The 27,925-nt window shown below is 32.6% G+C and overlaps 1 protein-coding gene across 4 annotated transcripts in view; it reads left to right on the top strand.

The window, feature by feature from the left end:
- The window catches only part of LOC129231219 (sodium-dependent glucose transporter 1-like), a 57,946-nt gene that overhangs the window by 7,731 nt on the left and 22,290 nt on the right, over positions 1 to 27,925 (top strand). Inside the window, exon 1 of one of the 4 annotated variants that reach the window (XM_054865475.1) lies at positions 18,283 to 18,751. The exons of 2 other annotated variants lie outside the window; for them this stretch is intronic. The gene's annotated coding sequence lies outside the window, so the exon portion shown is untranslated. Of the gene's footprint in view, positions 1 to 18,282; positions 18,752 to 22,307; positions 22,473 to 27,925 lie in introns of those variants that run through there. One more of the 4 variants, XM_054865478.1, reaches the window with a different exon arrangement.

Genomic DNA, 27,925 nt, shown 5'->3' with positions numbered 1-27,925 from the left:
GGGAATTTGGTTTTATGAGATCTATTCTTCATTTTTATCGATGTATTTAAAAAAAATTGTAACAATTTTATAGCAATGAAAAAAGTGGCGACCCAAAAAATCTTCCGCAGCCGCCATTTTTGGCTCTCAGTAGTTCCCAAGGGAAAAAAAAATCAGGTGAACAGCAATTATGCACAAACTCAAAAGGAGAGAAGACAATTTACTGCTTCGGAAGCACAACCTGTAGATGGGAGGGTCGATCGGGGAAAATCGTTTTTATTTATTTTTTTTTTTTTGATCGAAAATCATTTCAGCTACGTGTGAAACGTAGTCGCCATCTTTGGTCATTTCACAAGATGGAAGTAGATACGACCCTAAAATGCCTAAGTTTCTAAAAACAAAGCAGAATTGGATGTTTTCTTTAATTAAAAACTGATGAAAATAACAAAAAATGGTCCACAAATTGTTTTTCTATAGTTATTTAAAATAATTTTCTTGAGAAATGAAAAATTTTGTTCTTAAAACTTAATCTTATCCTCACTGCCTCGGACGCAAATGTGATAAAAACTTTTCAATGAATTGTAGTTTCATGAAGATTTATTATTTTTTAATTGTCTTCATGCGACAAATTAAAAAAGCTATTTCTTATTTTTGGGCATAGCCGCCATATTTGGTCATTCCCAAGATGGAAGTACACAAGACTTTTTAAGTGCCTAAGTTCCCGAAAACGGCATTGGATGTTAATTGCAATGCAAACGAAAACAACACAAATTGTGCCTTTTTTTTTCCGGATAATTTGTAATCATTTTCTGGAAAAATGCAAAATTTAATCTTCATAACATTTTTTGTTTTAATTGATTTAGACTCTTATGTGCTAAATACTGACTATTTTGCTTTTATTGTAGCTTTTTAAGGATTATTAATTATTTATTACTACTTTTATACTACAAATCCAAAAATCTACTTATTATTTTAAATTTTTCACTTTGTCGCCATATTTGATCGTTTGCACAATGGAAGTAGACTTAAACTTCCAGAAACAGAATTGGATGTTTATATCAATGAGTAACATTGAAAATAACATTAAATGTGCAAAAAGTTATGAATTTTTGAAAATTAACTATTACTTTCTGGAAAAGAAAATTTGAAATTTTAATGTAAGCGTCCTTTAATATGTGAAAAAAAAAAAAAAAAGATTATTGGCATTGGCCTATGATCGGCGGATGTTGATTTTTGTTACTATGCATTACATGGTATGCCGATTGATGCAACAAGTTAACCATATTTATACTGAAATTTAGCTTTGCATTTTGCTCAATATGTTTTGTGTAACCTACTTATAAGAAAATAAAAAGTATTGTAAACCAAAAGCGGATGCTAAAAGGTTGCTGCAGGACTACAGCAAAACGCTATAATATTACGCGTGACATCAAAGAAACGCTAAAATAAGTTGAAAGTACTCTATTTTCAACAAATAGTAAACAAATTAAAACAATTTTGAACAAAATGTTTAAAGAAAACTTAAAATTTTGACAGAGAAAACAAAGGAAAAAAATCCTTTTTTTTATAATCTAAGGGGAGAAGTTTCAGTTCTTCTGCATTGCTACTTTAAACAATTTTAATTATTTTGAAAATATTACTATTTAAACTTAAATTTTGAATGAAGCGAGTAACCTGGAATTTTCTAAAAAACAACCTGGAAAACCTGGAAAAGTCAGGGAACTTTTTTTAACCAAAAGTGTATGAACCCTGGACCCATCTTGTGGGTAACACCTCAACTTAATTTCAAAGATTTCATCTTAAAAATTTCAACGAACATATTGCACTATATTGTGGGAAGAGGTCGGGTACATGTACGTCTTCAGTAAATTTCACACAAAATGCGGCAGTATACAGCTTTGTACGAATAGCTTTTACTATACTTACACTTCTTGGCTCAAATTTTAATTTTAATTTTTTGAGTTTTGGAATTAACTGTTATGAAGATTTTAAGGTTAAATACAATTATTGAGTGTTGTAACCAATAAATCATGTACCGATTTTATTATGTACTTTGTAGTGACAAACAAGCTTTCTTACATAAAGTCTTTATATTTAAAATACATTTTTACTCTTTATCGGATCTTTTGGATTTGCGCTTTCCTGCCAACACTTATTTGAATTTACCTACCCTCATAAGTTTCCCGCCTTGCTCAAGCGATATATACATTCCTTTTACTCTTTTATAGCTGAGATCGAGGTAAAAAATATATTATTACTAGATGACCCAGCCACGCGTTGCTGTGGCAAAGAAGTTGGATTAAAATAAACTTTTACTCATTATTTTGATAGAATCAAATAAATATTTTTAATAGAGCTTAAAATAGTACAGCCGATTTTAAAACATATGAGATTGATAATGGGCGTGATTCAATGTAAAATCGATTCCTAAATGCTCCTGGAAAATTATGGGCAGCTGATGTGGCCAATTTCTGCCAGTAACATGTCATGCCAAAACCCGGAAAATTTTCCGATAAAAGTTAATAACATTCCTGAAATCATCTCAGAAGAATCTTGAAAAATTCGAAGATCTTCCCGTTAGTCGTGTTTCTGGAACTTGAGTGTGAAAGGGATACAAAAAAAAAAAAAGCTTAGCACCTTTCTGATTTATAAGGAACTTCTATAAGCAGTAATGCAAACATAGCCAAAGCTTAGCCAGAACTGCAAGCAAGTATCGAAAATTTTTACTCAGTAACGTCTCGGATTTTTTTTTTTTTTTTTTTTTTTTTTTACAGTGCCGGCTGAAGAAAGTACTTATTGAGTTCAGTGAGTACTAACTAAATTTTCTATGGAAAAAGCACTATACTTACGCTTAGTAAATTTTGTAAGTATGACTTCCGCAAAAAAAAAAAAAAAAAAAAAAAAAAAAACTTGAAACTTATAGTAAATATTGAAACTGATTCTAAAATAACCGAATGTAGAAACTAAGCGTAAACCACCATACACTTTTAGATTCTACACTACATTTTATTCACCTCAGCTTTCTCTATAGTTTGTAATCAATAACTTCTTTACAAAATACACTAACTAAATTAAAAACACATAAAAATTAAATTTTTTCAATGAAGTAGATAACATTGACTTCGAACTATTGTTTCTATTACTTGAAAACTGAAAATTATCTAAGCACTAAGTTGTGCGCAGTGTTCTTGCTTAACCAGTCTTTTGCTAATACGAAAAGTATGATAACTTTCTACGTGCGAGTAAGTGATATACGGTTGCCCATAAGAGAAATATTTATGTTTCAAGTCCAAACCGAAAGAAGACATTGTTTGTTCTCGAAATCTATTTATGGTCTTTGCAAAAGCTAAACGAATAAAATTGAAGCCTTTCAAATGTGTTTGAAAATTATGACGCTATTAATGGATTACGTGGCAACACAAACATTTCTCCTTTAAACTTTCCCGACAAAATTGTTGACTTTTGATGAAGAAACGTGTAACGTTGCGTAATTTAGGTGGGTTTAAATCGCGAAAAAGAATAAATTGTTGAGCCAAATTTCAACCGGAAATCGTGTAGACGCATTCCTGGTGTATCCAGGGAATTTAAAAATTCATTTGGAGTGTTTACTGCTTTTCTTTCATCGACAACTGTGTAGGCTTTTTCAGCATTAATGGGAAGCTTTTTTTTTAAAGCCGTCAGTAATGGCTCATTATTCGCAATAATTGTAGCTAAGACAGAGTCATTGCTGTGTTGTTATACGTTGCAAATCAGTGTTAACTAAGTCGGTGGCCCAACTATCAAGTGACGGCATATCATAATAACTAAGTGGCAAATTAGAAATTGAAACGCAAAAACCTTCAGTTAAAACTAAAGCTTCATATTCATCGCTGGGGTAAAATCTGGATTTGGACATTTGTGTGTTTGTCAAACTTTATGAAATACGTCTTCAAACGTGAAAGTTATATAGTTTCTCCTTAAAAAATAATGATTGTGTTGGATAGTATGTCGTCAAAATTGTTTCAAACAGTTGACCAATACTGTTTCTCCTTATGTCAAACATGTATTATAAAGTGTCAACTCCCGACGACTTTGTGCGGCCAATAAATACAATTTGCGACATGCATCAGGATATTTATTTGACAGTCGACAATTGACGATCCACAAATATTCCTGTCTGTTCGGGAATGTTTATCGAAAACAAAACTGCTACAAAACCAGCGCGATTACAGAGGCAATTATGATTTTAAAAAAATTAAATTTATCTGGGAATAGACTCTCAATTAGTTCACTTTTCGTCTCAACGGCAGACGAAATCGGCAGACTGTCTGGCTATTTGTTGTACTGTATATTTTGATACAGTTCAATTTCACCGTTTCCAATACTCAGCAATTGCTTAGAAAATACTTGTGCGAATAGATAATTTTGCGTTTATACTCGCATGTTCATGGCCAATCGCATTATCTCGACATTACACTATAGAAACGATTGTTTTAAACATGCGTTGATTTCATCGGAATAACAGGTAATGTCTGCCGGAAGTCCCCAGACAGTATTCAGATGATTTCGCCTAAAAGTTTATCGTTGCCGTTCAAATATTGCACAATCCTAGGATGTGCTTCGAATGAATGCTTTTACTCATGAGCCATAGTACACTTATCCCAAATTATAATTTCACTCTCTTGCAACACTACAGCCATACCACGTTTTTTTTTCTTTAATGTTACACATTGCGTTTTGTTTGTTATGAATATCTAATAGGCAACTTTAAAGCTGAATGTGCTGTTCGTCTACCATCTAAAAAAGTAGCAGCAATGTCTGACGATGCAATTGTCACTGCAATTTTATGTTGCGAACGTATCTTAGCAAGAATTAATGATATTAAAAATCTCTCGGGGGAAAAAAATAAAGAAAATAATTGTTTTCCACTTAAATTCATTAACCTTCCTAAAATTAACCTGGAATATTTTTGAAGAATTCAGTAGTCTTCTTGGTTAAAGGCAGTTTTATGGTTCTGTCACCTTCAGAGAAGCCTAACGCAGGTTTAATATAATAGCCAGGAACCTTCCTGCTTTTCTAAGAAAGCTCTCAAAGCATTAATACACGCATTGCCAACGCGACGACAAACTCTCAAGCAATTAGCTCGAATTCAACTCCCCGGCAACTCTTGCAAAGCTTCGTGATCCAGATATCTCTTCGCATTCATTGGATGTTGAGTCAATCTGGACGAACCGTAATCGCTCCGAAACCGATACACCTATTAAATACGTTTAGTTAATCTTGATACTGGTGGAGAAAAATACTTTTCACAACGGTGTGAAATCTGCAATTTGTAGCAATTCAAGGAAACGTTTTGAAAAATATAGTTGATTTTCTCAGGAAGTAAATAATAACCTGTAATATCCCGAAACGTTATATGGAATTCTAAGCAGCATTTCTGAGTTTTTTTATCATGGTGTTTTTAGTAGTAAGTCATACGATGTTAGAGTTATATCGATTAATTAACTTACACCGCCATCTATTTAGAATTTTTAGAACTAAACAATTAATTCACACTATTATTGCATAATTAATATGAAATTTGCAATAAAAATTTATAAAAACCATCCTATCTTTTAAGTTGGACCAAATGACACATAGATATGAAATTTTAGAAAAATCGGTTGAGTAGTTTCGGAGTTTACCCCGAACAAACATCGTGACACGAGATTTTTATATATATATAGATTTTTATTTGAAAGTGATTACTTAGAAAATGTTAAGCAACAAGCAAACTAGGTGATGGCGTAGACAGTCTACTACAGAGGGTCCGATAAACAAGCAAGCCGGTTGGTTGCCAATGACAGTTGTTTTGTTATTATTGGACCTTTCTACATGTAATCAAACCAATTGGTAGTCCATTTTTTTAAAAAATGCAAGTTTCACTGACTCAGTGAAAATTAAAGAAAAAAAAAGAAACACGGAGTCGGAGTCTGCATGTTTTCGAACGACTGCGACTCCGACTCCTTTACCCCAAAATCAGTCCGACTCTTCGACTCCGGCTCCACAGCCCTTCTATGTATGTTTGCTCCTATGTGGCGTTGTAGAGGCTAAACGCCTTATCCAATTTTGATGATTCTTACGTCAATCAATTTGTCTAAACCATGGAAGTGTCACTAAACACATGACAGTAATCAAAATTCACCATATCAACAGCTGGTTGCTATATTGACAATTCGGGATGGTATCGCACGCTGCCTGCGTGCGACACAGCGTGCGACAAATGCAGGTAGCGTTTTCATTGCCTGAATTTTCTGTTTACTAAGTCTACTAATTCAATTTCCATCTCTTACATGTTGCATTTGTTTTTGTCGTGGTTCAGGGAACTGAGTTTCTCGACGTACACTTTCTTAACCGTGTTTTTTAGTTTTGAAAGAAAGATTTAACTGATGGACTCTTCCGAGCTCGCGTGAGTTATTACATATGAGTTATACAGGCTGTTTATATAGCTATGCTGTGGTTGACTTAAGTTTGCGCATTTTTGCCGAAGGTCCTTAGATTGAATAATAATTAGTACACTGTAAAAACGATTCAGAAACGTTCAGGAAAATAAAAGGCAGCTGATGTGCCCAATTTCAACCAGTAACATATCTTACAAAAGCCAGGAACGTTTTCCGATAAAAGTCAGTAACCTTTCTGAAATATTGGGAAATCTCCCCTGTTAAAGCCAGTCTTGAACCTTCTAGAAAAATGAATTTGATTTAATGTGTTTGATTAGAACCTTCCTGATTTACCAAGAAAGCTTCAGAAGCATTAGAGCAATCATAGCCAAAGCTGCACGCAAGAACCAAGCATATTCCTTGACTCGCAAAGCTGCAGCTATCCAATGACGTATATTGTTCCCGTCGGGAGCTTGGTCAATCTGGACGGGCCGTAGTCAAGTAAAAGCCGATACACTTAATAAACACGCTCAGTCAATCTTTAAACTGGTAGCAAAAAATATCTTTCACACGAGTGAAAAGTCTGTATTCGTGCATCTTTTAGCAATTCAGGAAACTTTTTTGCGGAGATACTTGATTTTACGGGGAAATAGGTGAAAACCTCTGGAATCCCGAAACGTTCCACGGAAATAACCAGTAACGTTTCGGAATGTTTTTACAGTGTAGTTTAGACCACCACAAGTTACTTAATAATCCTCACGATATAAACTCTGTCAATAAAATGATAAGATTGCGAAATTTACCATCTTATAATCATAATAACTAAGTCAATGAAAATTAAATAAAAAGAGTAAAATAAAAAATAATTATTAAATAAAAACAAAAAACCCAACTGCTTAAAAAAAAGCCAAGTTAAGTACTACTGAATAACTACACCATTGAAATAGTTTTATAATCGATACACACGTAAGACAAATCATAAATTCAAGAGCAGAATAAAAGGAAAATATGTGTTTGAAGAACTGTTTGAATACCCTTGAGAGCTATCAACGCTACATTTAACTTATTAATAGTGATATGACGTTAACATACGCAAACGACTCTCTTGTTTTCTTATAATGGCGCAAAGAAAAAATATTTTTTGATTATTTGGACTCTAATTTTGCCCTTTCACTGACTGTCATTTATAAGTCAAACATAAATACTCATTACATATAGAAATAAGTCAATAAATAAATAAACAAATAGAAAATAAAATAAATGAATAAATTGATTAATAATTAAATTGAAAAAAAAATCAGAACTATACCGAAAATGTCGCATTTTTGTCACCTTTATTTAATTGAAATATTTGTCAAACATGAAGATTTTTTTTTTTACTGTTTGCTGTCTTACCGTAAACACTGATAAAATACATTCCAAGTTTTTTTAGAAGCTAAAACCTTAATTTTAAGTACTGAAAAATATTTCTAGTAGGAATATTTAAATTCTCACATAAACTATTCAAGTTGCGTTTACGATTTTTATTTAGTCTTCTTACATTAACAGAATAAGTAAACGTGCGCAAATAATCATTTTAATTCAATTTTACCATAATCAACTCTGAAATCGATACCGGAATGTGTGTTTCACAAATTTCAAAGGCATTAGCTCATATCTGCTCAAAACGTCCATGACCAATGAACGAAATAACAGATTTAAGCACAGTAACGCGATCCCGAGCAAGCACGCATTTAGACATCTGCGTTTCATTTACTAACGTGCGACATTAAAAAAGTGTTGAAAATAAATATGCTGCTGTCACACACGTGTCTTTTTTGGAATCTTCTAACGAGTTATCGGAAATGCGGATTGAAAGAAAAGGCATTTATCTATTTCCTTTTGACGTCAGAAGATTAAGTCTGCCACCGTTTTTGGGCAAATGGTGTGTGATTTAGATATTGACGTTAGTTTCTAAGTACAGAGCCGTTTGTATAATTCTTTACAACATTTAAAAAAAAAATCAAACTTATTTCACGCATGGGAATAAATAGTTTTGAAAAGAAGCAGTTTCAGTAATAGTCTTATTCAGTGAAGAAAATAAAGCCCAGTCGCTTTGCTCTTCCTTGCCACAGACCTGGGTTTGATTCCCGGGTGGAACACGGTTGACTCAGCCCTTCACCCCAGTAGCGGGTCGATAAAACGAGTACCAAACGTGCTTGGGAACTAAACGCTGGGGGTTCCGCGTTCAGATGCCCCCCCCCTCTCTTGAATTGGAGCATCTGCCCTCTATGAATAAAACTGAGATACGCGCAGTAGGCCTTGGACACCATACATGTTGCCCCACTGAATTTAGTTTTTATAAAATAATTATATATCGCTGAATTTCTTATAGTTTGTGTCTTGCATGTTAATTACAGGAGTGTGTGAAAGGAGAGGTTATGTGACATTTGTTTACATTTTGAGATAATCATATTGATAGTGCTATTTGAAGGGGTGAGAGGAAAAAGAAGTTATGAAAAATTTACTAACATTTTGTAACGATCGGTTAGAACATAACCACTTCTTCCACTCCCTACTTCAATTTTGAAAATTAATGAGCATCTTTGATGCCACATTCAAAAGTTTTAACTTTATGTTGTTCTTAAATTGTTGAAGCAATTTCCGCTTTTTAATAAAACAGGAGTTAAAAAATTCTCTAAAAATCAAAGAACCGTACCAAAATAATAATAATACTAGTCGACCCGTGTGGAACTCCGCACTGTGCTTCGAATCGTTTCATAAGGCATTTCCCTCTTTAAAAATTTCAAAGGAAGAACATTATGAAGAAGAACCGAAAAAAAGTAAGCGCAGAAGAGAAGGCATGTAATTTAAAGACATCAGTAACAAAACGTCGTTAAATACAACTTTGTGATAATTTGATCATCGCTCACCTTTTGGTCGTACATATTTTCAATGCAAACATAAATATCATTAAAAGTGGCTGAGTAGTGACACGTGAAAAAGCAATAATTGTGCATGTGAAAAAACAGGTTGTGGCAAATACAGTCCTGCCCATGTGAGCATCTGACAGAAAAAAAGAAACATTAAAGAGATATTTATTGGCACGGATTCGAATTGGCGCCATTCTGATTAACAGCTCGACACCCCAACAAACCTAGCAATTGCGCCTTCCTTTTCGAAAGTTATTCATTGAAGGAATGCGTAGTAAAAAACAGAAAAAAGCTTTTTGACAAAAGAAAAACAAAATAATAATAAGATCATGCTTCTATATTTTGTCATTAACCAGCATGATACGATTTAAAATTATTGGTAAAGCATGGAATTTGATTAAAGAATGACGAAGATCTCACGTAGCGATTGAAATAAACATTCTAGAGAAGCAATAAATGAGATTCAAAATAAGTGTAATAATTTTTATCTTTGAATATTGAACTATTTCACATAGAAGGTTGCTTTAACCGTTACGGCTTTAATGCCCGCACATGTTTCTCTTTTAATCGAACACTTAAAATGCAGAACCAAAACCAGTTGAACTGAGTCCGTTTTTTAAGTGTAATTTTTCAAACGTATACAAAATGTATTTTTTTTTAGCAGAAAGCAGAGGAGTAAAAAATGATTTCTTGCTAATGAAGTTGATAATAATTTTAATGCTTTATATCGTATTCGCGCGAATAAAAAATTAAAGGTTTACTGGGTGAAACTCGTAGTTTTAATTTGGCGTAGTACTTTTTCATTTGTACAAAAGGTCGAACACTGCTATTAGAAACATCTACATTTCAGCATACAATGAAAATGTTTTTCTGCACAAAAAGGATTTCCTTTAGGTAAATCTAATACTTTTTTATGCTTACATTATGCTGAGTGGTCTGGATGTAGTCAAAGCTTAAAAAAAGGAAGAACGCCCTTCAATTAACAATCAACTTATCTGAATGATGACTGTAGCCTGCATAAAGGAGTCGAAACATCAAGTAGCATTCCCACTGCATTTATTTTATTACGTTTGTATGTTATGAGTACATGTAATGCGTAATTCTAATATAAATTTGATATGTCGGACAGCCCAAACTTGCCCGAAGTTCAGATAGTTTATAGCCGAACGCTCTACCGAAAAAAACTTATCAATTTAACTGAACAACTAAGTCCAGTGCTTTTAAGCTTTTTTAAAATATGAACACACACACACACACAGGCCTTTTTTTTTTTTTTTTTGCCGAAAGCGACGTAAAAAAATGGAAAACTGCATTAGAACTTTGCTTTAAAAAATGCATAAGAACTACAGGCTGCATCAAGGTTTTGAAACAGCAAGAGGCGATTTCGAAAACTTGAATTTTCGACCGTAAGTCTTTTTTTCGTCATTGGATAGCCTGATAAGTTTTAAAATGAGAGGGGATTAATATATAAGATAAGATATTGAAGAAAAATATTTTTATTTTTGAAAATTTTTACAATTTGTTATCGCAGGCTGCTTAAACCGTTATAACTTAGATGGCAGCACGTGTTCATCATTTAACAGCTCGGTTAAAATACAAAATAAATTGAACTATGCTTTCGAATGTAGTAAAAATGTGATAAGCTATTTGTTTTTTAGCAAAAAGAAGAAAAAATACATATTTTACCCTTCAAATTGAGGTAGTATTTTATTTATTTGTACAGAGAGTCAAAAACTCATTAGAAGAATATATATTTCAATATACGATTTATTATTTTTTTTCTGAACAAAAAACAATTCTATTGTAGTCTGAAATCTTAAACCTGTTACTTATATTTTCGCTTACATTATGCTTTAATTTTCTTTCCAGAGCCAAAGCTTCAAAAAAAAAAAAAAAAAAAAAAAAAACACGTGCAATTTTGAAGTAATTTAGCACAAAATCACTAAATGTTTTCATATCAGCAAGGAGCGTTTCCTTCTCATTTATTCTATTCCCTCATAGTTGTTATTCATTTAATTCAGTGTTCATGTAATGCGCGATATTTCTCTAATTTTTTTTTGTTGCAGATTGTTCGGACGTGGGCCCGAACACGTAATCTTCTGGTTACGAAGAGAACGCTCTGCCGATCAAGCTATTCAGCTCTGTCGGTCATAGCGCAAATTAAAGTTATAAGTTTGACCGAAAACCTTATTTTGGTTCTTTAAAACAGGTTTTTCGGCTAAAAGAAACAATTTTCAGACCTTGGGTCTATTTTTCGTCAGTAGCCAGCACCATAAGCTGTAAAATAAGCCGTAAATCAAAGAAATCGATCAAGAATTGAGGGAAATTTGGCGTAGAAACCAAAAACAGGCTACAGAAATAATATATAAGGACTAGTCGACCCGTACGGAACTCCGCACTGAGCTTCGAATCGTTTCATAAGGCATTTCTCTCTTGAAAAATTTCAAAGAAAGAACATTATGAAGAAGAACCAAAAAAAAGTAAGCGCAGAAGAGAAGAGAAGGCATGTAATTTAAAGACATCAGTAATAAAACCTCTTTAAATACAACATTGTGATAATTTGATCATCGCTCGCCTTTTGGTCGTACATATTTTCAATGCAAACATAAATATCATTAAAAGTGGCTTAGTAATGACTCGTGAAAAAGCAATAATTGTGCATGTGAAAAAAACAGGTTGTGTCAAATACATTCCTGCCCATGTGAGCATCTGACAGGAAAAAAAGAAACATTAAAGAGATATTTATTGGCACGGATTCGAATTGGCGCCATTCTGATTAACAGCCCGACACCCCAACAAACCTAGCAATTGCGCCTTCCTTTTCGAAAGCTATTCATTGAAGGAATGCGTAGTAAGAAACAGCAAAAAAGCTTTTTGCCAAAATAATAATAATAATAAGATCATGCTTCTATATTTTGTCATTAACCAGCATGATACGATTTAAAATTATTCGTAAAGCATGGAATTTGATTAAAGAATGACGAATATCTCACGTAGCGATAGAAATAAACATTCTAGAGAAGTAATAAATTAGATTGAAAACAAGTGTTTTTATCTTTGAATATTGAACTATTTCACATAGAAGGTTGCTTTAACCGTTACGGCTTAAATGTACGCACATGTTTCTCCTTTAATCGATCACTTAAAATTCAAAACCAAAACCAGTTGGAGTCCATTTTTTAAGTGTAATTTTTCGATCGTAGAGAAAATGTATTTTTTGGGTGAAACCCGGAGTTTTAATTTGGCGTAGAATTTTTTTCATTTGTATAAAAGGTCGAACACTGCTATTAGAAAAATCTACGTTTCAGCGTACAAAGAAAATGTTTTTCTGCACAAAAAGGATTCCCTTGAGGTAAATCTAATACTTTTTTATGCTTACATTATGTTTAGTGGTCTGGACGGAGTCAAAGCTTAAAAAAAGGAAGAACACCCTTCGATTAACAGTCAACTTATCCGAATGATAACTGTAGCCTGCATAAAGGAATCGAAATACCAAGTAGCATTCCCACTGCATTTATTTTATTACGTGTGTATGTTATGAGTACATGTAATGCGTAATACTAATATAAATTTGATATTATGTCGGACAGCCCAAGCTTGCCAAAAGTTCAGATAGTTTATAGTCGAACGCTCTACCGAAAAAAACTTATCAATTAAACCGAACAACTAAGTCCAGTGCTGTTAAGCTTTATTAAAATATGAACACCCACACAGGCTATTTTTTTTTTTTTTTTTGCCGAAAGCGACGTAAAAAATGGAAAACTGCATTAGAACTTTGCTTTAAAAAATGCATAAGAACTACAGGCAGCATCAAGGTTTTGAAACAGCAAGAGGCGATTTCGAAAACTTGAATTTTCGACCGTAAGTATTTTTTTCGTCATTGGCCAGCCTGATAAGTTTTAAAATGAGAGGGGATTAATATATAAGATATTGAAGAAAAATGTTTTTATTTTTGAAAATTTTTACAATTTGTTATCGCAGGCTGCTTAAACCGTTATAACTTAGATGACAGCACGTGTTCATCATTTAACAGCACGGTTAAAATACAAAATAAATTGAACTATTCTTTCGAATGTAGTAAAAATGTGATAAGCTATTTGTTTTTTAGCAAAAAGAAGAAAAAATATATATTTTACCCTTCAAATTGAGATAGTATTTTATTTATTTGTACAAAGAGTCAAAAACTCATTAGAAGAATATATATTTCAATATACGATTTATTATTTTTTTTCTGAACAAAAAACAATTGTATTGTAGTCTGAAATCTTAAACCTGTTACTTATATTTTCGCTTACATTATGCTTTAATTTTCTTTCCAGAGCCAAAGCTTCAAAAAAAAAAAAAACACGTGCAATTTCGAAGTAATTTAGCACAAAATCACTGAATGTTTTCATATCAGCAAGGAGCATTTCCTTCTCATTTATTCTATTCCCTCATAGTTGTTATCCATTTAAGTCAGTGTTCATGTAATGCGCGATATTTCTCTAATTTTTTTGTTGCAGATTGTTCGGACGTGGGCCCGAACACGTAATCTCCTGGTTACGAAGAGAACGCTCTGCCGATCAAGCTATTCAGCTCTGTCGGTCATAGCGCAAATTAAAGTTATAAGTTTGACCGAAAACCTTATTCTGGTTCTTTAAAACAGGTTTTTCGGCTAAAAGAAACAATTTTCAGACCTTGGGTCTATTTTTCGTCAGTAGCCAGCACCATAAGCTATAAAATAAGCCGTAAATCAAAGAAATCGATCAAGAATTGAGGGAAATTTGGCGTAGAAACCAAAAACAGGCTACAGAAATAATATATAAGGACTAGTCCACCCGTGCGGAACTCCGCACTGTCCTTCGAATCGTTTCATAAGGTATTTCGCTCTTTAAGAATTTCAAAGGAAGAACATTATGAAGAAGAATCGAAAAAAAAGTAAGCGCAGAGAGAAGGCATGTAATTTAAAGACATCAGTAACAAAACCTCGTTAAATACAACGTTGTGATAATTTGATCATCGCTCACCTTTTGGTCGTACATATTTTCAATTCAAACATAAATATCATTGAAAGTGGTTGAGTAGTGACTCGTGAAAAAGCAAAAATTGTGCATGTGAAAAAACAGGTTGTGGCAAATACAGTCCTGCTCACGTGAGCATCTGACGGAAAAGAAAGAAACATTAAAGAGATATTTAGTGGCACGGATTCGAACTGGCGCCATTCTGATTAAAAGCACGACGCTCAACCAAACCTAGCAATTGCACCTTCCTTTTCGAAAGCTGTTCATTGAAGGAATGCGTAGCAAAGAACAGCAAAAAAGCTTTTTGCCAATAATAATAATAATAATAATAATAATAATAATAATAATAATAAGATCACGCTTCTATGTTTTGTCATTAACCAGAATGATACGATTTAAAATTATTCGCAAAGCATGGAATTTGATTAAAGAATGACGAAGATCTCACGTAACGATTGAAACGAACATTATAGAGAAGTAATAAATTAGATTGAAAATAAGTGTTTTTATGTTTGAATATTGAACTATTTCACATAGAAGGTTGCTTTAACCGTTATGGCTTAAATGCTTGCACATGTTTCTCTTTTAATCGAACACTTAAAATTCAAAACCAAAACCAGTTGAACTGAGTCCGTTTTTTAAGTGTAATTTTTCGAACGTAGAAAAAATGCATTTTTTTTTCAGCAGAAAGCAGAGGAGTAGAAAATGATTTCTTGCTAATGAAGTTGATAATAATTTTAATGCTTTATATCGTATTCGCGCGAATAAAAAATTATAGGTTTACTGGGTGAAACTCGTAGTTTTAATTTGGCGTAGTATTTTTTCATTTGTATAAAAGGTCGAACACTGCTATTAGAAACATCTACATTTCAGCATACAATGAAAATGTTTTTCTGCACAAAAACGATTTCCTTTAGGTAAATCTAATACTTTTTTATGCTTACATTATGCTGAGTGATCTGGATGTAGTCAAAGCTTAAAAAAAAAAGGAAGAACACCCTTCGATTAACAGTCAACTTATCCAAATGATAACCGTAGTCTGCATAAAGGAGTCAAAACACCAAGTAGCATTCCCACTGCATTTATTTTATTACGTTTGTATGTTATGAGTACATGTAATGCGTAATACTAATACGAATTTGATATTATATCAGACAGCCCAAACTTGCCCGAAGTTCAGATAGTTTATAGTCGAGTTTATAGCCGAACGCTCTACCGAAAAAAACTTATCAATTTAACCGAACAACTAAGTCCAGTGCTTTTAAGCTTTATTAAAATATGAACACACACGCAGGCTATTTTTTTTGCCGAAAGCGACGTAAAAAATGGAAAACTGCATTAGAACTTTGCTTTTAAAAAATGCATAAGAACTACAGGCAGCATCAAGGTTTTGAAATAGCAAGGGGCGTTTTCGAAAACTTGATTTTTCGACCGTAAGTCTATTTTTCTTCATTAGCCAGCCTGATAAGTTCTAAAATGAGAAGGGAATAGTATATAAGGTAAGCTATTGAAGAAACATTTTTTTATTCTTAAAAATTTTTACAATTTGTTACCGCAGGCTCCTTAAACCGTTATAACTTAGATGGCAGCACGTGTTCATCATTTAACAGCACGGTTAAAATACAAAATAAATTGAACTATGCTTTCGAATGTAGTAAAAATGTGATAGGCTATTTGTTTTTGTGCAAAAAGAAGAAAAAATATATATTTTTCCCTTCAAATTGAGGTAGTAATTTTTTTATTTGTACAAAGAGTCAAAAACTCATTAAAAGAATATATATTTCAATATACGAATTATTATTTTTTTCTGAACAAAAAACAATTCTATTGTAGTCTGAAATCTTAAACCTGTTACCTGTATATTTTCGCTTACATTATGCTTTAATTTTCTTACCAGAGCCAAAGCTTAAAAAGGAAAAAAAAAAAAAAAAAGTTTAATTTAGAAGTAATTTAGCACAAAGTCATTTCAAGTTTTCATATCAGCAAGGAGCGTTTCCTTCTCATTTATTCTATTTCTTCATAGTTGTTATTCACTTAATTAAGTGTTCATGTAATGCGCGATATTTCTCTAATTTTTTGCTGCAGATTGTCCGCCCGAACACGCATTCTCCTGGTTATGAAGAGAACGCTCTGCCGATCACGCTATTCAGCTCTGTCGGTCATAGCGCAAATTAAAGTTATAAGTTTAACCGAAAACCTCATTCTGGTTCTTTAAAACAAGTTTTTCGGCTGAAAAAAATTTTTTTAGACCGTGGGTCTATTTTTCGTCAGTAGCCAGCTTGCACCATAAGCTTTAAAAAAAGGCGTAAATCAAAGAAATCGATCAAGAATTGAGGAAAATCTGGCGTAGAAACCAAAAACAGGCTACAGAAATAATATATAAGGATAAATATCCAGTTCGTATTTTTCAAAACTACATCGAAATTTCTGCCCAACACATCGTTTTACTGCCCTTTTTCTAACGTAAAGAAATAGTTTTGTTTAACTTTAATGATAAATTACCTTTCTAAAAATATGTCAATTAATCAAAACGATGCGAATAAAAAAATTACAATATTTTATTTAAAAGTGATATTAAAAATAACTGATATACAAATCATTGATTCAAATAACTGGTAAAGTTAGTGTTACTGTAATAAAACATGCTTAAAATGAAGAATTTTTTAGATTCAAATTTTAAGGCTCCGGTCGCTGAAAACTCTTGGCCCCATGGGTTCAGATGTTTGTCAAAACCTGTATACGCACATCTCTAATGATTATTTTATGTAATCCGTTTCTGTTTTTGGGAAAACGAGGCACTAAATGAAAAATCTTTTGACGCTAGCGCTTTATGCCAAGAGAAAGCGCCTAGAAACTAGCTCTGGGCCTGAATTACTACACGCTGGTTTGAGGACAATAAAACACCAAAAATTACCTTCAAACATCAACCAAAAAAAAAAAAGAAAGAAAAAAAGAGAAAAAGTTTTAATGTCAATAGAAAAAAAAAACCACATTTAGTTAACCTAAAAACATAATCAGAAAGTCCATGTTTACTTGTTTGGAAAGGAGGAAGATTAATCGTCAAATTAATTTCAAAGCTATTAATAATCTTCATATATTCAATAGCCAATTCACTGATTGAGCATGACGGCATTATTTCATTATTGAAGCACCAAAAATTCAGTAAGTTATTTATTGTTTGATACTATTTTTTGGCAATGTCTGACATGCAGGGAAATGCTTTATTTTAACAAGGCTGAACTGGATCCGGTAACTTAACTGTTTTACTGGTAAGACTAATTTTAGGAGAACGAAGAAACGAAAAAGTGGTCAACAATTAACGCTATCTACTGGTTTTTGGGGTTAATCCACTGGCGTTAGGATTAAAATTTCTACTATCGAAATTTCACCTAACAGGCAATTTGCTTCCCTCAAATGAAGAAGTAAATTTCACCCGTCATACCTTTACGGGCGATTTTCTACTTTTAAAATATTTTTCCTGTTTTGTAACTCGTACCAATATTACATTTGTGTCTTTATGCCCTGTTATTGTCTATCACTCCCAAATAATCTTCCTATTCCTTTCATTATACGAAATGATACCTTTCTTTTAATGCTCGCTCACGCGCGGCATCACGCAGTTCAGTAAATTGAAGAAATTATTAAAAAATAAAATGGGTTATTTATATTTATCTAGTAATTTTTTGCCACTCAAATGTTTTTTTTTAAAGCGTAGTTAAAAGATAACATAAATGTTTTCATATAAATATACTTGTTTCCGCCACGTTTTTTCCAAAAAGAAAAGAAAAAGTTTTACTGATTATAATTTGTAAACAAAACCGAAACAAATATTTTCCAGCCAAGAGGGTGATTTCCCTGGAGAATTTGATACTGCAGAATATTTATTGGTGTCTACAAGCAAATACAGGAAAAACAAATCAAATTATTTTTTTTTAGTGTGACATCGGGATAAATAATATCGGGAAGATAACCTAAAATGTAGATTTTCTACAAGTGGGAATGACTCATCACTTCTGAAAAAGTTAAATTTGTTGCAAGACTACAAACAACAAATTCTTTTCTAGAAGCTTGTTTGAAATGCGATCCATCTGTCATCTCATCACGTTGCTGAAAATCACGTTTTCATTTCTGGATCATACATTTGACAGTGAGGGAACGTAAACAAAATTATTTTGGGAGGACCTTGGAGGGCCATCTAACTTACAAATCTCTGGCTCACTGGAGATAGGCGTTATTCATAACTTCCCCGACGTCAGTGACTTGAGGTCAGAAGGTTCCTGACCGCTGTCAACGCTTTCTCATAGTATTTAAGCAGCTTTTAGCCATTCAACATGAGGGCGAGTTCCAAATCTTGGTTTGTATTTTAGCTGCTGCAATTATACATTCGGTCTCTTTTTAAACCACGTGCTTTTGACTAGCATCAACTGCTGATTCAACGCACTTAGTGAAAGTATTAATTTGGGTAAGGAATATTTTGTTTAAATTCTTGTACATGATATTACTTATATTTAAGAAAACGCATTCATTGGCAATTTATTTAACACTGAGTTTGTTAAAAAAAAATCAGTTTTATTAAACATTTATATTTTCCTCTACTATTGGGATTGTCTCAAAAGAGAACTACACTATTACTTAGCAACTGTCTCAATGTTTATTTCTTTTCTTTCTTCCTTTCTCATTGATGTATTTCTCTCATAAAATAGCTTCATTATTATTTAGTAACTTTTTAAAAATATTTTTATCTTTTGTCTCTTCCTCTATTAACCAATGTATTCTGTATCAATTTAGTATCCAACCTTCTCAAGATCCATCAATCTTTTCTCTTCTTTCTCTATCAATGCATCTGTTCAAAAAAAAAAAAAAAAATATCATTTGAAAACTCTTCTGATTTTGATAACTAGAAAGGAGAGAAAATACAAGTTTGAACAGAAAGCAGGGAATTTTACTGCTTACTTATCCGTAGGTTGAATATTTCAACCATACCTGTCACGAAACTCCTTAAGGTTTTGCAGAAAGTTGCTTTCTCTGCTATGGTATTTCTTCAGTAAAAAAGAAAATCATAAAATCGTGAACTTGACTGCTGAGAATGCAAATATTAAACAATAGATGGTAGATATATTGTTCTTAGCACATTCAGATGCTTGCAGGATTTTTTTTCTCTGCCATAATATGTTTCTTACGTTGAACGTTACGTTGCGTTGAACATTATATTGAACTATATTGAAGTTATTAGGCCTAAACTGACAGTTATAAATACTTAAAACGCATGTTAATGATTGTATTAGTAGCTAAGAAATATTTTACTGCTGCAAATTGAAAAAAAAAAAAATAATCACGCTAAAATTAATGTTATTTAAAAAAAAAAATCAAACAAAAATTACATTCAAAAATAAGATAATTATGAGCCTAGTAAATATTAAATGCATGATTGTGAAGTAAAAACGGTGTGTTAGGAATTTTTAATATGCTTTAAAGGCACTTTCCTTCGTGAACCGTAATTTTCACAAAAATGAAAATATTGGAGATTTTGTTAGCTGATAATTTCGCAAATTTTATGTGAACAAAACTGAAAGTTGATTACATGCAGTGGCTTCCAAAAGTGTTCGTACACCTACGACTTTCAATGAAATAGGACCCTATTCATTGGTTAGAATTAATATTTCGGTTTAGGTATTTAATTATAAGATCTTTGATCAATTTTCAACAAAACTACATGATTTTTTTAAAACTATTTAAACTTAATTTTTTTAAATCAAAAACCAAAAAGTGCCGGAAATTTTATCTCACAAAAATCTTCGTACACTTTAAAAAATGTCTATATATTATTGAATAATCAAACTTTTTATTAAGTAATTATTTAGTAGAATATCATGCAGTATCAACAACACCTTTTAAACGTCTGGAAATGGATTTCATTCTTTTTTCTTTCTTTTTTTGCGTAATTTCTGAGTAAGTGTTCAACCACACTTCGAGTGTTATTGTTTATAGCTCTATTTTCGTTTCAGAGCCGTATTTTTATAATCTAGCCTCCAGATATCTCTAAATATGTTACATTAAGTTCAAATCTGGAGATTGAAGGGGTATTTTCTAAACTTTTTAGGATAATTTTTGAGGTACTAGACGCAAATGTTGAAAGCCGTGTGCTTTATCGTTATCTTGATAAAAAACAAAGTTGTTTCCGATAACCAAATTTTTAGCTAAGAGTTTAAAATTGGTTTTTAAAATATTTAAATGAACAGCATGATTCATTATTTCATCAAGACACCCTCACACAAGAACCCCTTCACTGTCCTGATAAACTGATCCAACTAAGTTCTTAAGATCAAATTCCTCATTTTTTCTTCTATTGACAGTTATACAACAATTTAACCAAAAATGTTGAATTTATTTTCATCTGTAAGTGAGACGTTATTCCAAAACGCTTTAGAGCTTATCATTTATTTTGCGACAGAAAGCGTAAGCTTTCTGTTTTTCGCACGAACAAGAAATTTCTGCGGGAAGAGGTCCCATTTAATCCAGTTAATTAGAGAACTTGGCAAACAATTTTAGGTGAAAATTAAATGTAAATTTTTTTCATTAAGTTCTGCAGAATCTTTTACAGCACTCAAATGTGTATTTTTCATAATTTTTTTAACTTTAAATCTCCGATCATGCTTTGTCAACTTTGCCAGTTGACCTTTTCTTGCCTTGTTTTCGGTTCGATTCTTTTCTTTAAAGCATTTTATCAAGCACTTTACTATAGAATGGAATAAATTAACAAATTTAGAGACATTTCAAACTAATTTACCGCTACTGTGAGGAAAAAAATTCAAATTTCGAATAGTGTTTTTTTTTTTTACGAATACCAGCTATTTTAAAGTAATAAGCACAATATTAAGGAATAAATAAACAAAAAATTTAAGCCAAATGAATTTTAAGGGTCAACACAATGCAAAAATAATAAAAAAACGACATATGATAATTTTAATCATGAATTTATTCGAAAATATTTGAGTGTACGATGACTTTTGTGGCGTATTATTTCTCTGTCTCTTCGTTTTTTGCCCCATTTCAAAAAGAAGATTCGTCAATATCTTGAAAAAACTACAGGGTATTTATTTAGAATGACATAGGAATGATGTGAAAAAATATTGGACTTCATATTCGAATTCAGTTGCGCGTTATTTTGGTTTTACTAAAAAATTTCAAAGTGTACGAACACTTTTGGGAGCCACTGTACATAACGGTCAAATATTTCGTGAGTAGTTTTTGATATGCATTATAATAAAGACAGCAAGTTTGTTTTTTTATTTTAAGATATTTGGTACAAGCGTAATTCTTCTAAAATCTAAAAATCTTCAAGGATTGAAGTATATATTCAAAGAGGTAATTACTAAAGAAAAGTAAACAATAGTATTAATTTCGCTTAAAATATGCTTTTTTTATGATCAATAGATGAGTCCACTTACGGTTTACGTAAAACAAAACTCGAACAGATTTCTTCAATTGCACAATAAGTTTTTCTCTCCTCTTTCACTCTTCTTGCACAACAGAAAAAATCAAAATCACGTTATTCTGACCTTTTTTTTTAAATGAAAAACAAAACTAACTTGTATTCTATGTCTCAATGTAAAAGTAAATCTTTTAATCTTCATGTAATAATAATTGTTTTTTCCCTGTATCGCCAATGATTGTTTTTGCCCTGTATTTTATCTCTAGATGAGATACTTTACAAAAGTAAATCGGTTAATCTTCATGTAGTAATTGTTTTTCCCTGCATCGTCACTTGAGTCGGGAAATCGTCAAGTAGCTGAAAGCTGTACTGATTGGCCTTTTTCCAAGCCCAGGATTTTTCTTAGTTGTAAAAACACGGGAGAGTTTTCATTGAAGCACGACACGAAGAACTAAAAGAACGATAAGGGGTGTGTTAGAAAGCAATGGCCGCCTGTTGTCGGTTCCCAAAATAGCGCAGACGAGACGGGCTCATCATACTGTGAGCAAAGGTGCAGCATCTGTTTATGCCAGGATGAAAGGAAATATATCTCCAGTTAAAACTATTTGTGTATAACATACATAATTTTACTTCGGTTGTGCGAGTTATTTATTTATTTATTTATTTTTTTGTGTGTGTGTGTGTGATGATTTCAACAAACAAATACTTCCATTTGTCTTAGCAAAAATTTGCTCCGAAAATATTTAAAAACGTAAGTGAATTTTTGTTTTTAATCATGACGTTTTATGTTTCTTACCTTAATTTGATTCACTTTAATGTTAGTTTGGTAACTAAAGGATGGATGTATGATTTTTTTTACCCCATCCGTGCGTGATATATAAGCGTAATGCACATTTTGTCTCTGCAAAATTCTGGACTCTGTATAATATGCAACTGCGCAGAAGGGGTATTTTTGTTTAGTACGCATATGTATCACAGAATATATTGCGATGTAAATGCTGAAATTATGTAACTTTAAAAAATAGAAAAGCGTAAAAAAATTACAGCTTTTTCTTTTTGTTTTTATTTTGAAGAGTTAAAAAATAAGCAGTAGAGCACAATATAGATTGTTTTTTTCTTTCCAAAACCAGTCGCAGTGTTACGGCAAATGTTAGACACTTGTCAGTTTGTCACCAGCACCCCAAATTTTAATTCCTCGGAAGCAGCACAATTTTTATGAAGCTGTGAAACATCCCGCCTATTATATTAATATACTGGTAGTTTGCATGAAATGAGAAAAAGCAATTAGGTTTTGTCTTATGAATGCGTTTTCATATTTAGGCAGAAAGAAAGAAAGTAATTATGGTAAAACTACAGCAGACTATGTTATAAAGATTGTACAGAGATCAGCTCTTTTGAAGTTCTGTTTCTAATACTCGTTGCACCAAATGATATTGAACGCCATTTGAAATGTTATGTTGAATGATTTTTGTGTCACGTCATCTTTTTTGACGTAATTGCTTTTGAAGTAGTGAAGAATAAATAATGTATCTTCTGACTACTACAGTGGTGGTAAAAAAATTGCATAACCCGCGCCGCAAAGGAGAGGAATATCATCCCGACTGCATTCAACACACAGTCAACTTTCCGTATCCCAGATGATTTGGAGATGTATTTCTGATCAGGGAGTTGGTAAGCTTCACTCTGTGCAAGGAATAGTAAACGCTCAGGTGTATATTGCCATTTTGGAGGAGAAAATGCTTCTTACTATCCGGGATCACTTTACTTCAGTTCCAAACGTCATTTTCCAGGATGATTCTGCTCCGTGCCCAGGGGCGGAATGGGAAGGAAATTCGGCCCAGGAAACTTTCAAATCGACCGGCCCGGGAGGAGGGCGAGGGTTCTACAGGGAATGCGAGAAACAAGCACTCTTATGCAAGTAAACACCTTAACTGAGGTGTGCAATACTAATTTTGTGGTTTTAACGATTAAAATTTATAAAATTTTATTAATTATATAATATTATATGCCTGGTCAGTAAAAAAAATAATTCCTTTCATGTTATGTCCCTTTAGAATGATTAAACATGAACCAGAAAACATTTTTCAAAAAATACCAAGGCCCCGCCCCCTTTTTTTTAAACATTTTAAAGTGTACAACTAAATTCAAAACAAATGATTAAAATGCGTTTTGAACAAAATGATTAAATAATAATCGCACAGGTATCAAAGGTAATAAAATTATTATTTTTTCACATTTACTAGATCAAGTTTGCCTCTGTTAACCCCTATATGTACTTTGCAAGAATTAATATCCGTGTAAATAAAAATGTTTCTCCTCTAAGGCTTATAAATTTTCCCTTGGGATTTCGACTTTCGAGTTTATGCGTTATGCTGCTTTGATGTAAACGCAGTTTCGGGGACGTTCGTAAGTAGGTCCTTTTTAAACAGGGGCAAGACGTAGGCTCAGTGTCCTCCCCTACCTCATCATCAAAAACTTCTTTTGATAGGGGCCAAAACCCTAAGTATGAGAAATTTTATTTCAAAATATTAAATACTTATTCACAAGGAGTGGTTTAAAATTGATTTTGGGACTTCGGCGTCCCCCTTAAATACGCCCTTGCTCCCCACTCTGGTAACAGGAAATTAGTCTTCAAGATATTGTGATGATCGGGAACTTTTTTTATGAGCTGTGAGAAAGAGAAGTTGTTTATTTTTTTAGAACATCAGGACTAAAACACCATCGGTTTTATGCTCGCGTTTTGCTGTTTGCATGCTCATTTGCTGTCAGGTTTCATGACTAAAAATGAATTTTTATGATGGATTACATTGGCAGGGCCACCTAGAGCCAAAGCGGTTTCCATGTCAGTTTTCCGCCCCACCCCATCCATCGCGTTTATATGAAGATTATCAAAGCTTCATAATTGAACAAAAATATTTTTTTTCTTATATCAGATTTTAAATTATAATGGGTGTCACTGGCTAGACCAATTTTTATCCGTGAAAAGGGTCCTGTTTTTGAGTTATTCATCAATACATATCATTTTTTGAGTTATTCAAATTTGAGAATGTACATTGTACATTCTCAAATTTGAATAACTCAAAAAATGATATGTATTTGAATAGTAGGAACAATAGTTTCTGTTCTGCTGATCTGCCAGAGAATATTTGCAGCATATATCGTCGCCTCAGAGCAACAGTACGATATCTAATCCCAGGAATAAAACTAAGATGTCCTACTGTTGCTCTGAGGCGACGATATCATTGGCTCGAATATAAAATGACTTAGACTTTTTGATTAGAAAAATAGATAGACTGCGCACTTGTATGCCTTCAGTTCTATATCTCAATTACTGCTTTTTATAAAAATGAGACAAAAAAAAAAAAAAAATAGACTCACAGTATGCTACAGCATTTACAAAAGAAATTTTTTTTTTCGGAACTACAAGCGAAGGCGGCCTTTTCAGCACAAAAAAAAGTAAGTTTAATTCAATAAGGAAAAAAAAAACATTAATATAATTTTACCAGAAGGTTATGCAATGGTTTACAATAATTAAGGTTTGCCTATTAGTCAGTTTAGAATGTGTTTTCATGTGAAGAGGACAGTGATGAAATTTGAAAATTTCACTCCGCAACATGTTCCGTTCAACACTCCGCTAAAACAAAGTAGTCACCGCAGAAATAAAATATGGCTTATTATTGCTCTAAAAGTTCAGCCTAAAGGTAGGACTGGAGAATTTTTCGATATTTTTTGCTTCCAAGTTATCCTAGTAAAACACATATAACAGTTACACATTTGACTTTCTTTCCCTAAAATGTGCCTGTAGGTTTTTTTTTAAATATTTTGTGCTCTTCTTGATTAATCCATTAGATTTTGCAGCACAAAAGTACTCAATTCATTTCACCTACTGATAGTTTTGTTTATTTTTTCTGCATCTAATTCTTTATTAGAATAAAAATTAGAGATTTAAAGGCGCTATTTGACAAGTAAAGTCAATTGATAAAAGCAGGGGAGCCCCAAATTTAAATTTTTAGGAGGGGGAAAATTCTCAATTTGCCGAATGGAACTCCAAATTTTGCCGAATGATAAAATACGGGCATGCACCAATGCGTACATCTAATGAAAAGAAACATTTGGGCATTTTGAAATTACAATTTTGTAAATATGTCTCGAAACTTCTGAATCTTCAGAAAAAATTTGCAGAGCAAAGACAAAACTTTTTCAGACAAAATTTGTCATAGCGACCTCCCATGATCTCTCATCGGAGTGCTCCAGGTTAAAAAACATTCTTTTTGTATTATTTTATTATAGTATGCATCTAGAAAACATATAATGATGCGCTTGATATCAAAACTGTTGTTTTGTTTTTAAAAAAAACACATAAATAAAAAATCGCACTTCTTTCCAGATTATTTGCATTGAATTGCGAGTATAAATATTCATCAAAAGTAGCGAAACAAAGTTCATGTTCGGGAGCTGGTAGTAAAATGTAAAAAATATTTTCATTTCTAAAGCTTGGTTGGCAGGGCTGTGGAGTCGGAGTCGGACTGATTTTGGAGTGAAGGAGTCGGAGTCGTTGGAAAACATGCAGACTCCGACTCCGACCTTCTTTTTTTCTTTCCCTTTTACTGACTCTCTTTGTATTTTTTTAAAACTGAATACCAGTTGGTTCGATTACATGTATAAAGAGATACTAATGAGAAAATAACTGCCGTTATGGCAATCAGCTAGCTTGAGCGCTTACCGAACTTTCTGTAGCCGTCCCCTAGTTTGCTTGCTTTTTAACTTAACTAACAGCAACTGTCAGCAAACGGTTTTGTTGCCTAACATTTTCAAGTAATCACTTTCAAATAAAAATAGAAATATAGTGTTTTGTTCGATCTCAGTTATAAAATAGTTAAAAAAACGTAACAAATTAGTAAGTCGAGGTCCGTAGCTAAGGTTGAAGCTTTTAAGGGTGATCGGCAAATTCAAAGATGTTGTGGCGCGAAAGCACGAATCCAAAAGATAGGATAAAATAATCTAATGTTTTTTTTTTTAATTAAGACTATTTCTATAAGTTTGATTCTCACTAAAATGTACACTGTAAAAACGATTCAGAAACGTTCCTGGAAAATAATAGGCAGCTGATGTGCCCAATTTCAACCAGTAACATATCTTGCAAAAACCAGGAACGATTTCCGATAAAAGTCAGTAACCTTTCTGAAATATTAAGAAATATCCCCTATTAAAGCCAGTCGCGAACCTTCTTAATAGATTAAATAGGTTTAATTTATTTGATTAGAACCTTCCTGATTTACCAAGACAGCTCCAGAAATATTAGAGCAACGACGGCCAAGGTACGCGAAAATTGCACGCAAGAACCAGGCATATTCCTTGCCTGCAATTTCTGCCTCGCAAAGCTGTAGCTATCCAGTGACTTATTTGCTCCCATTGGAAGCTTAGTCAATCCGGACGGGCCATAAACAATCTACAGCCGATACACTTAATAAACACGCTCCGTCAACATTTAAACTGGTAGCAAAAAATATTTTTCACACCAGTGCAAGGTCTGATTCGTGCATCTTTTAGAATTTCAGGAAACTTTTTTGCGAAGATACTTGATTTTTTGGGGAAATAGGTGAAAACCTCTGAAATCACGAAACGTTCCACGGAAATAACCAGTAACGTTTCGGAATTTTTTTACAGTGTATGGAACAAAATTATGTAAATTATTTCTTGATTACAACACTCAATTATTGCAGTTAATCTTAAAATCTTCATATTAAGGTTAATTCTAAAGCAGCCAATAAAATTTAAATTAAAAATTAGGCGAAGAAGAAATAAGGGTATAGTAAAAGCTATTCGTACAAATTTGTATACCGTCGCATTTTGTGTAAAAATAGCTTCTGACGTATATGTGCCCTATTTTCGTTGACATTTTATTGATAAAATATAATTTAAAATATATTCGCGAAAATTTTCAGAATTAAAATATTTATGTTTTTTATAAACTCTGAAATTAACTTTGGGTGTCATCTAACAGATAGGTGTCAACCGGAGTAAACCACCCCCTCTCAAGAATTTGGATTTAGAAAAAAAACTTTTTTTTTCTCTCAAGTTACAGCTTTCAAAAATTGAAAGCACACGGTTTGATCAATATCTATTTGTTAAACATTAAAAGGGGGCAAATTACAGGTAATCCTTTTCAATTTTTTTAAAGGGATTTTTAAGTAATCTCACTTT

This window comes from Uloborus diversus, chromosome 10 (genome assembly GCF_026930045.1).
Source record: "Uloborus diversus isolate 005 chromosome 10, Udiv.v.3.1, whole genome shotgun sequence".
Lineage (NCBI taxonomy): Eukaryota > Metazoa > Arthropoda > Arachnida > Araneae > Uloboridae > Uloborus > Uloborus diversus.
This window is presented reverse-complemented; position numbering and strand designations above follow the sequence as displayed.